We start from the raw sequence: 12,142 nt of genomic DNA on the forward strand, positions 1-12,142 counted from the left end.
TTTATTTTTTAAAATAAATTTTATTTTTATATTCCCCATACAATTGCAATCCCCTTATTTTGACCTCAATCCTTCCCCTCCCCACCCCCCATGCCCCATAGTGTGTCTCTGGTTCATAGTTGTTTGTTGATTTTGATTTTCACTTTCTTATAGTTATTCATTTTCCTGGTCCCTTATTTAAGTTTTCTAGATTCCTGCTATGAGTGAGACTATCCGGTATTTTTCTTTTTCTGGGATGAAAGATTTTAAATGGATCAAAAACATGACAAGCCCATTTTGGTTATTCTACTTTTTTTTTTTTTTTAAGTTTTATTTATTTTTATACAAGAATCGGGGTACAGGCCAGATGCATGGGAGGGTGAGAGGATTCACCAGAGACAGAGTGGGGAACGGAACAGGCAGACTGACAAAATATACTGCTTAGGGGAGCAGTGGGTGAGACAGGAGAGGTCTGCAGCACCATGTGGGATTCTTGCCTGCCTGCCAGGATTAAACCCACGCTACAGAGGCTGTGGACAGCTTCAGGGTGCAGTGCTCAACCGCTGGCGCCACCAGGGAGGCCCTGTTATTCTACTTTTATTTTTTAAATTTTGTTTAATTTTTGGTCTATGTGTTGTCTTCCCTCAGGTATAGTCACCATAGTTCTTTCACACCCTAATACCCTAAACCATCACCATATTCCCTTGTGCTCTTCCCCATCCCCTAACCTTCTTCTCCCTTCATGGATGCCTTGTATCATAGTCAGGTTTTCTAGGTTTGTCTTTTGCCCTTTGTTTGGTTTTTCTATGTTCCATTTATTAGTAAAATCATTGATATTTATATTTTTCCTTCTGGCTTATTTTTCTTAGTATCGACCCTTTCAGCTCCATCCATATTGCCACAAATAGCAAGAGTTGTTTAGATCACTGAGTAGTATGCCATTGTGTAAACACATCACTTCTTCTTGATCTGTTTGGGGGCATTTAAGTTGTTTTCATATGTTGGCTAATGTAAGTAGTGCTGTGATAAACATAGGCATCTAGGTTTCTCTTCAAAGTAGTGTTTTTTCTGTTATTTGGATAGATACTTAGGCATGGAATAACTGGGTCACATGGAAGATCCAATTTTGGTGTTTTGAGGAATTTCCACACAGGTTTCCAGAGGGGCTGGAGCAATCTTCATTTCTACCAGCAGTATAAGAGGTTCTTTTTTTCTCCACACCCTTGTGGAGTACTTGTTTTGTTTTTATTAATCTGGACAATTCTCACTGGTGTGAGGTGGTATCTCATTGCAGTTTTGATCTGCATTTCCTGATGATAAGTGATGATGAACATTTTTCATATGTCTTGTACTGGATCTTAGTGGAAAGGATTTCAAGTTTTCTCTATTGAGAATGATGCTAGCTGTGGGTTTGTCATATGTGACTTTTATTAAGTAAAGATATGTTTCTTTTATACCCAATTTTTCAAAGTCTTTTATCATGAAAGGATGTTGAACTTTATCAAATGCTTTCTCTGCATCTGTTGATATGATTATATGGTTTTTGTATTTCTTTTTGTTGATGTGATGAATTACATTGACTGACTCTCAGATGTTGAACCATCCTTGTGTCTTGGAATAAATTCCACTTGTTCATGGTGTATAATCCTTTTGATACATTGTTGGATGTTGTTTGCTAAGATTTTATTGAAGATTTTAGTATCATTGTTCACTATGGAGATAGGCCATTGTTTTCTATTTTTGTATTTTCTTTGTCTGGTTTTGGCATTGTTGTGATGTTGGCCTCATAAAATGTATTTGGAAGTATTACTTCTTTCTCAATTTTTGAAAGAGTTTGGGCAGGGTAAATATTAGTTCATCTTTGACAGTTTGGTAGAACTTGCTTACAAAATCATCTGGTCCTTGGCTTTTGTTTTTTGGAAGAGTTTTGATTGATGTTTCAATGTCCTTGCTGGTAATTGATTTGTTCAAGTTTTCTGTTTCTTCTTTATCCAGTCTTGGGTAATTTTATAATTCTAAGAATTTGTTCATTTCATATAGATTGTTGAAGTGTTTACATACAAATGTTTATAGTAACATTATCCCCTGCTTTTTTCCTGTGTTTGTTGTAACTTCTATCCTTTTATTAATGACCCTATTTATTTGAGTTTTCTCCTCCTTTTTCTTTGGGAGTCTAGCTAAGGGTTTGCCTATTTTGTTTATTTTTTCCAAATGGACTTTTTAATGTCTATTTTATCTGTAATTTCATAGATTTTCTTCCTTCTACTTTCTTTTGCATTTTTGGTTCCTTTTTCTAGTTCTTCAAGAGGAGAGATTAGGTTGTTTCTTTAGGTTCTTTCCTGATTCTTTATGTGGGCCTCGATTGCTATATACTTTCCAATTAATATGCTTTTGCAGTTTCCCTGTGTTCTGGCAGATTGAGTTCTTAAGGTCATTTGTCTCAAAGTACTTTTCTCAATTTATTCTGTGATTTTCTCATTGACCAAGTGGTCTTTCAGTAGTATGTTGTTAAGTCTCCATACATTGGAGGAATTCCTTGCCTTCATTTTACAGTTATTTCTTGTTTGACGCCTTTATGGTCAGAGAAGATACTTGGTAAGATTTCAATCTTCATATACTTGCTAATATTTGTTTGGTGACCCAGTATGTGTTCAGTCCAAGAGAGTGATAATGTGTGAAGTTGAAAAGAATGTGCATTTGGCTTTTTGAGGGATGAAGTGCTCTATAAATGTCTGTTAGGCCCACATGGTCTAGAGCTCTGTTCAGGACAATTATGTCCTTGTTTATTTTTTGTCTTGATGATCTGACCATTGGTGAGTGTGGGGTGTTGAAGTCTCCTACCACATATGTATTTTCTTCACTGCCTATTTTCATATTTGAGTGTAATTGTCTAATATATTTTATTGCTCTTTCATTTGGTAAGTATGTATTGGTGAGTCTTATGTCTTCCTGGTGTACTGTCCCCTTGATCATTACATAGTATCCATCCCTGTCTTGTCACTTTGTTTTAGCTGGAAGTCTATTTTATCTGATGTAAGTGTGACTGTCCCTGTCTTCTTTTGGAGTCCATTTGCCAGTAGAATATTTTCTTTTTAGATTTATTTATTTATTTATACAAGCACTGGGTATAGTCAGAAGTGCGGGAGGGTGAGAGAATTCACCAGAGCCAGAGCGGGGAGCAGAACAGGCAGAATGACAAAATACACTGCTGAGGGGAGCAGCGGGCGTGGCAGGAGAGGTCTGTCGTGCCATGTGGGACCATCGCCCGGCGGCCAGGCATCGAACCCTCGCTGCAGAGGCTGCAGGCAGCTTCGCAGCCCAGCTCAACTGCTGCGCCACCGGGGAGGCCCTGCCAGTAGAATTTTTTTCCCCAACCTTTTACTTTCAGTCTATGTTTGTTTCTGGAAATTATGTGTGTTTCTTGGAGGCAGCAGATTGTGGGATTCAGTCTCCTAATCCAACAACATGATGCTCTGTGTCTTTTTTTTTTTTTTTTTTTTTAGAAAATAAATACGTTTAATTAGAAAAGAAAAAAATAATTTCTACCCATTTCAAAAAAAATAGTGGGGGTTCTAAGAGGAAGGAGGTAATGATCCCCTGGATTCAACTCTGGTCTGACAGCACCTGGAGTACTTAGAGTATGAAGCTCACATCTGCCCCTTCCCCACATCCTAAGAAAAGTGACTTGATATTGAAGGCACTGAAATACAACTGGGGGAATGTTACTCTGGAGAGTAGGAGATGCTCTGTGTCTTTTTATTGGTAAGTTCAGTCCACAGATGTTCAGCATGTTTATTGATACGTGGAAGACTTTTACTGCCATTTTGTTCATACTTTTGTGGTTCTGTTCAATTCCTTGCTCAGTTCTTTGCATTCATTCCTCTCTTTGGTACAAATCTTGAAGCTCCTTTTAATATTTCTTAGAGGAGGTTTTTAATAATTGCAAATTCCAAAGATTTTTTTTTTGTCTGAGAAGGTCCTTGTTTTTTCCTCATGTAGGAAGGAGATCTTTGCAGGATAAAGTATTCCTTGCTGGCATTTTGTTTTTCTTGAAGTATTTTGAATATATCACTCTATTCTCTTCTTGTTCAAAGAGTTTCTTCATAGTAGTCTGATGTTAGCCTAATTGACATTCATTTATAGGTTATTTGTTTTATCCTTACTGTGATCTTGATTATTTTTTCTTTGGACTCTTGGGAACTTAACTACTATGTGTCTTGCTGTAGATGTCCTTAAATTTAGATAGTCTGGTGTCCTCTTATCTTCCTGTATTTCTATGTTCATTTCTGTTTTCCAGTTTGGGTTGTTTTCTCTGATAACTTAGTTTTTCATCTTCTTTCTCTCTCTTCTCCTCTTGTGAGTTTGTTCCATGACTCTTATGTTTCCTTTCCTTGTGGTGTCAGATAATTCTCATTTTTTTCTTTGTATATATTTTTTGTTTTCATGATTCTACTTATAAGTGACATTCAGTTCTGAATTTATTTTGGGACCGAGAAATTTCTTTTGAGCAAAAAAGTATGCAAGAAAAAAATATGAGAACAAAATTACTAATAGAAAGTCATTTACTAATAGCAAGGTAATTTCTAGTCTAGATGTCCTAATATTTTCAAAGATTAAATAATCTACAGTTCCTCCCTCTCCAAATTACTGTGACATTCTGCTTAATAACTATTAAATGTACTTGAAAGAAGGAAAGGCTGAACCCAAGGAGGATAAAAATTCTAGTAGGCTGTATTTGGGAGACAGAGAGCTAATAGCTTTGAGAAATTAGGATTTAAGTTTCAAAATCTTCCTGAAATCATGATACAAACTTCTGGTCCAGCAAGAGTTGGGGAGTTAGAACTGATATCCTTGCTTAAAGCTGGGCCTCAAAAGGTTACACCATTAGTGTAAGACAGGTCTACACTATAGGAAATCAAGAAAGAGAGATAATAAAAAAATTTACATCTCATTTGGAGTCTGGCTTAAAAAGAAAAAAATCTTTCCAGACAATTCCTCTCAATAGGCCTAATGGCCTGGTCCTAACTGCAATTCCTCTGTGACTTGAAATATCCCAGACTGATAAATACATTTAAAAAGTGATGATATTCCTAGGTACTTGATAAAAGGAAGTATAAAATCACCCTGGATGGATATGTTTTCAAATAGTATATCTGATTTTATATCTGATTACCACAGATAAAATCTAGCTATCTAAATTTCTAAAATCTAAAGTTCTAAAAATATGGAAACAATTTATTTAAACAATGGTGAGTGGTCTTTAAAATATACATGTTCAATTTTTTAAACCTTAATCTTGAAGCAGAAAATGTGAAGACAACTAAGCAGTATGAAAGATAATAGGCACATTTGTAAAGGAACCAGTATCAGTTACAGAAATTTAAAAACATCATTGAGATGAAAAAAAATTTAGCTGATAGGTTTTATAGCTGATTAGACACAACTAAAGAAATAATTAGAGGGCCTCCCTGGTGGTGCAAGGGGTTAAGCACAGCACTGTGAAGCTGTCTGCAGCCTCTGTAGCATGAGTTCGATCCCTGGTCAGGGAGCTACCCACATGGCACAGCAGACCTCTCCTGTCTTGCCCACTGCTCCCCTCAGCAGTGTGTTTCTGTTAATATTCCTGATCTGTTCCCCTCTCTGTTGCTGGTGAATCCTCTTACTCCTTGCACCTGTGTCCTGTACCTCAGTTCTTGTATGCATAAATAAATAAATCTTAAAAAAATCTGAGGAAATTATTGGGAATTAACCACAGAGATGAAGAGATGAAATTTATGAAAGACAGGTGAGGAAAATTGGAAGATAGCACAGAAAATTCAATATTTATGTAAACAGCGGACTAATTTCTTCTTCTGAGAACAAATTGAGAGGCTGAATAAGAGGTAATATTTTGAAAGGTAATTGCTGAACTTTTCTAAACTTGTTGAAGAATAATAATCCATATATATAGAAGATACCACTGGTTCTTAGCATGATGTGCTTAGGCACTGGAGGACAAAAGCTGAATACAAATATCCCTCAAGGAGTTTATAATTTTTTAGTAGAGACCATAGGGGTACAGAGAGAATCTTTAAGAAAGGAAGTCACAGGATATTGGTGATGAGTAGAATTTATTTCTAGCGAGAGAACCATTTCAACAGTTTACTAGAGGAGATATTTGTCTCAGGTTTCAAAAGGTAAGTAAACTAAACATATGAAGGAGAAATGTAATGCATCCGACACCAGTGTCTGGTTAATGTTCTTAAGGCACAGTTATGATAATGTCATCATTTCCTTTTTAACAATCTTAAAAATCTGTAAATTATTCTTAAGAAACAATAAAAACCCCATTTTTTTCTTTTTTATTCCAAGTACCCCATGCTATGTGCACAGTCTATCTTTCCCAAGCCTATTTCCCATGAACTCTCCTTTAGAATTCCATAGCTCAGGTAAAGCATGATTCTCAGTGCTTCTGGGGCACCCTCACACTTTACCACCTCTTGATATTTCCCTATCTAGGGTATCTTTTAATGACAGGCATACATTTGGGGATTTTGTTTTGAAAGTAATGGAGGGATCTTAAAGATTGATAGTAGGAGAGTGACATTATCAGAGCTGCATTTTGGGCAGAATAATCAGGCAGTAGTGTGTAGGGTGAATCAGAAGAGGAGGTTCCTGGAACTAAGGAGCCGTGTTCCATGACTCATGTTGTCCCATTTGGGAGGTGCAAGAGGCATACAATTTCACATTTACTGTGGTGAATAAACCCGCATAATTGTTGATTCTATAGATTTGGGGCACAAATATTGTGAAAAGGGCAGCGTAGTAGAAAGTAACAACAGAAACAATCTATCAGGATGTGTTTACTATCTTGGCTGCTTGCCTTAGTGCTTCCACTGCAGTCCAGAGTGAAGATGTTGCCTAGAGTTCTTAAGAATGCCGAATGTCCCTCTGAATACAAAGCATCCAATTTAAGAATTCCAGTTCAATGACAACCAGCTAAGTGAAAATCTGCATCTGAGTTGGATGACAATAGTTCTGCCCATTGACTTCCAAATGGCCAAAAGCCTAGGCCAGTTTTAGAATTATTCTTCTATTTCTTTATGCAAGAGAAAATTCTCTAGTTTTTTTAAAAATGAAAAATACTTTTCAAAGTGTTTAGATGAAGTCAGTTTGGAAATTTTTCTATTAAAAATTGACATATTTTTCTAAAACATTTGAAGCCCAAATTCTGTCATGTCTCAGACTTTTAGTACATCTACATGAGTCATTAAAATGGATACTTAAGTAGGTTCTAAGTTTCTTCTATGTTCAATTGATTTTCTGTATTGTAATTGTTTCTTTCCCAGTCTCAGAACTGAGGTATGCTTCCTTGTCTTAACCTTTGAAAATGGACTGCTTATAAAACATTTGTTAAGGGACATGCCTCATCATTTTAAAAAATAGAGCTTTACCTCCACGGGAAAAGTGAGTGTAAATCAAATTTTTGTAAGTCAAATCATATTTTAAATGTCCCAGGGGAACTCATTATTTAATAAAATAGCATGGAGCAAATAATCACATTGTGATGTGGCTTTTCATAAAGTAGGGCACACCTGTGTCACACTCTGTCATGGCTGTGGGACTTCACTCTAAGCTGAGATTGAGGGTAGCCAGGTCTGACTTGGACCCAAGTCAAAGGAATTAAATTACTGAGTACTGAGGATCTAGTTACAAGGCAGTCTCCTTTATAAGTGGTCTCAGCATAGACCCTAGAGTTTGCGCTTTAAAAAGATGTGGAATTTCTGCAATATCTATTTTTAAAGGTACAGTAAACAAACTAATATGCTTTGATATTGTCTATATTCTCTCATGTCGACCATGATCATTAATTTAAGAGTTTCAAAGTATTGCACATATAGATTTCACAAATCTTTTGTGTGAAAACAAGGATTTAGACTCAACAATTTAATAGATTGAATGTAAGGGCAATAAACAAATTCACAAAAACTTAAATTTAAAAACATTAAACAAAAAAATCACCTATGAACAACAAAACTATTTTCAAACAAGAAAGAGCACTTACTCATCTCATGAAAAATCATTTTCTCTTTGAATTTTGGGTGTGGTTTCCACGTCAGAGGGCCATAGCATGGTAACATAGATACATGAGACATTTTCAAATTAGGAGTTTGCATGTATTGTCCAGGAAGACTGCAATTAGATGTCTGGGTTGAGTAATGTTTCTGTCATTGAGTGTCAGTGGCTCTCATCAAGTGGTCCTCTTACCTGAGGCTGTCTGGGAAATGGTCAGGACTTGGCTTGTATGAGATGAGCTTGGTATGGTCTTGATTCAAATTGAAAGTAAACACAAGTACACAAGAATCCCATAAACGTATGTAGCTAAATACCAATTATACCCACCCTACATTGATGTCTACTCAAGCCAGTTTTATGTATATCAAATGTCTCAGGCTTCAACTGTTTGAAGGAACAGTCTTCTGATCAAAAGGAAAGCTATCTCATTACAGTGTTCAAGACCCCTGATCAACTCTCTGCTGTGCGCGCATGAGTACGAGTGCCTACTCACACATGCACACAGACACGCACACACACAAACACATCCCCCACTATAAAAATCTTATCGAATTACTGAATGTTAGAGTTTGGAGCTCTAAGTAGCTCTGTTTCTCAAATTTCATAATGTAGTAGGTACTACATACCTATACATTAGGCTCTTTATGTACATTATGCTTTTAATAAAATTTTATTGATTTGCCATTTGTTTACATACTATATAATTTTGGGAGCAAGCTTTACACCTCAACATGTGCATGTGCTTTACTTGCCTTCCCTCAAAGCTCCAGTGCCAAGACACTATACCTTCCCTGTCCACCCCCACCCTCCCACTTAATCCCCCTGATAACCACAATAGTTTTCAGAGTCTAAGTTATTTTTGTTATGCTTTGTCAGTTTGTATTCTTTAGTTATTTATAGCCCACAAATGAATGAAACCATCAGGCAATTGTCTTTGACTTTTTGACTTATTTCTCTTAGCAAAATCACCTCAAGATTCAGCCATCCATGTTGTTCCAAATGACGCTAGTTCATCTTTATAAATAGTTGAGTAGTATCCCATTGGGCATATATCCCGCAATTTCTTTACTAGTTGCCCACTGATCTGTGTTTAGGTTGATTCCTTGTCTTGGCTATTGTGAATAATGCTGTTGTGAACATAAATCTTTTCATATAAGTATTTTCAAGTTTTTTTTTTTTTTTTTTTTGAGTAAAGACCTGAGAGAGGTATTCCTAGATCATAGGGTTTTTCCATTTTTAGTTCTTTAAGGACTCTCCATATAACTTTCCACATAGGCTGTACCAATTTACATTGCCACTAACAGTGAATGTGTTCCTCTTTCTCCACATATTTGCCAACATTTGTTATTTCCAGTCTTTTTGATATCATTCTCAAGTCATTCTCAAAGGGGCTGCATATATCTCACTGTGGCTTTATTTTCATTTCTCTTATAATAAATAATGTTGATCAATTTTTCATGTGCCTGTGGGCCATCTGTATATCTTCTTTAGAGAAGTGTTTATTTATGTCTTTTGCCCATTTCTGTATTGGGGTGTTTTTTATTGTTGAGCTTTATATATTTGGAAATTAACACCTCGTTGGACATTTGATGTGCAAATATTTTCTTCCATCTGTGTATTTTTGCTTTTGTTTCCTCTGCATTGGAGTTGAGTCCCCAGATGTATCTGAGTTGATGCCAGGAGTGATGCTAATCCTCACAATAATCATGTAACAGTTATATAACTACACATATGTATCATACAGAAGAGAAAATGGGAACTCAACGACATTCAGTAACTTCCCTAAGTTTATATAATTGGTAAAATGTAAAACTGGGTTGTGAACCTTAAAAGGTTTGATTGTTTAGGTCTTTATTTTTTTTATTTTTTTTTAAATAATAAATTTTATTTTTATATTCCCCCATACAATTGCAAACGCCCCATTCTGACCCCAATCCTTCCCCTCCCGCTCCCCACCCCCCAAAAAGTGTCTCTGGTTCATAGTTTTTTGTTGATTTTGATTTTCACTTTCTTATATTCATTTTCCTGGTCCCTTATTTAAGTTTTCTAGATTCCTGCTATGAGTGAGACCATCCGGTATTTTTCTTTTTCTTTTTGGCTTATTTCGCTGAGCATGATCCCTTCCAGCGCCATCCATGTTGCTGCAAATTGCATGTGTTTATCTTTTTTGAATGCTGAGTAATATTCCATGGTATATATGTACCACATCTTCTTGATCCAGTCATCTATTTTTGGGCATTTGGGTTGTTTCCAAAGCTTAGCTATTGTAAACAGTGCTGCTATAAACATAGGGGTGCAGGTGCTCTTTGGAATTGATGTTTCTGTGTCCTTTGGGTAAATACCTAGGAGTGGAATTGCTGGATCATATGGAAGCTCTATGTTTAGTAGGTCCAGAAATCTCCACACAGCTCTCCACAGTGGTTGGACCAGTTTGCACTCCCACCAACAGTGCAGAAGAGTTCCTTTTTCTCCACACCCTCGCCAACATTTGTTGTTGCTAGTTTTTTTAATATGTGCCATTCTCACTGGTGTGAGATGGTATTGTTAAGGTCTTTAAACTCTGTCTTGCAGTCCCATAGTTTGTTGAATGTGCCATGGCTCTGAAATTGGAAAAATGCCATCTTTTCCTAACACTTGACAACTATGGCCTCCAAAAGGGATCCAGGATCTCTGGTAGTGTTTGGCCCTTTTTCAGACCCTGAAAAGGGCTCACTTCATTTTATTTTACAAAAGCTAGCTTTTAGCTTTGAAGATTTCAGCTTTTAGCTATTGACTATTTAAGAGGCTGAGAGCTTCAAGGCTGATGTGACACAATCCCTTGAATGCTTTCTATTCCACAATAAGAAAACCTCTAGAGAATTTTACAGTGGAGAATAAACTAGGACTCAAGCATTCATGGGAAGAACTTTGAATTTGTCTTTGTTCTAGGTTCAACATGAGTTGAAGAACTTTCCAGAAAAAGAAAACATACGAAATACAGGTTGTGTAACGCATTGAGCTAGCCTATCGGAGAGGTATTGAGGTGTGAGAAAAAGAAGTAAGAGTTACAGTTCACAAGGCATATTTATACACTAATCCCATGGGGAAATTGGTGACTATTTTTTTGCTGCAGGTAAGAAAAAGCTTAGAGAATATGGTCTCCTTCACGAAGGCTGCAGCTGAGGGGGAAGGAAGACATGTAGACAAAGAAGTCTAATGTAAAGTGGGAGAAATACATGCCATAGATATGACCGCAAAATACTAGTGGGTGAGAGAGAGAGGTCGGAGATGAGGGAGTGTATGCTTATTAAAGACCTCGCGGTGTATGGCCTGTGGCTGCAAGGGTAAAGTGGTGAAGGGGGTGAAGGATCGGAGGATAAACTCCACCCTCTACCACGACCAAGGTAGAAAACAGGATTTGAAATGAGGGTCAATCATGGAGGTTCCCAGATCTAACACCGAAGAAAGCAAGCCTGGTCAGGCAGGTTCTAAACCAGTGCTTATCAAACTCCTGGGTTCAGCTGAATGAACTGTTAAAAAGAAGGTTTTGATTTAGCAGGTCTGAGTTGGGACTTGAAATTTTGCGTTTCCAGTCTCGCCCAGGTGATGTCTGCTGTTGCTGTTTCGCAGACCACATTTCCAGGAGCAGCCACTTCACCTGGGAGCTTGTTAGAAATGCAGGCTGCTAGATCTCACTCTGGATTTACTGAATCAGAATCTGCATTTTAACAAGCTCTGCAGGAAATTCGCACGCACATTTAACGTCGTGAAACAATTTTCTAGGTTACTCTTTGTTAAGTAGATCGACCCAAAGGGGCCCAAACTCCCCGGGGCATCGCACCACAGCAGTTTGGTTTCTTTCCGGAGCTCCCGTTTTTTTCAATGGGCAGTTTTTGTGCCCGGTGAAGCTGCTTCTCCTGAACCGAGACCAGTAGCAACTCCGGGAGTTGCTCTCCTCATAATCCTCCTCGCTGGGTTCCTTTCCACCCCAGCCCGCGCTTCCCCGGGGCGCTCCAGCTGCTTCCCACCCCACGCCCAGTCGGCTACTGTGCACAGCTGGAACCCGACGCAGCGGGCGCCCCCGGACTTGCCACAACCAGGGAAGCCAGGCGGGGGCGCCGCAGACCAG

Source organism: Talpa occidentalis, unplaced genomic scaffold, assembly GCF_014898055.3.
Source record: "Talpa occidentalis isolate TD23 unplaced genomic scaffold, MPIMG_talOcc4v2.1 talOcc4.4, whole genome shotgun sequence".
NCBI lineage: Eukaryota > Metazoa > Chordata > Mammalia > Eulipotyphla > Talpidae > Talpa > Talpa occidentalis.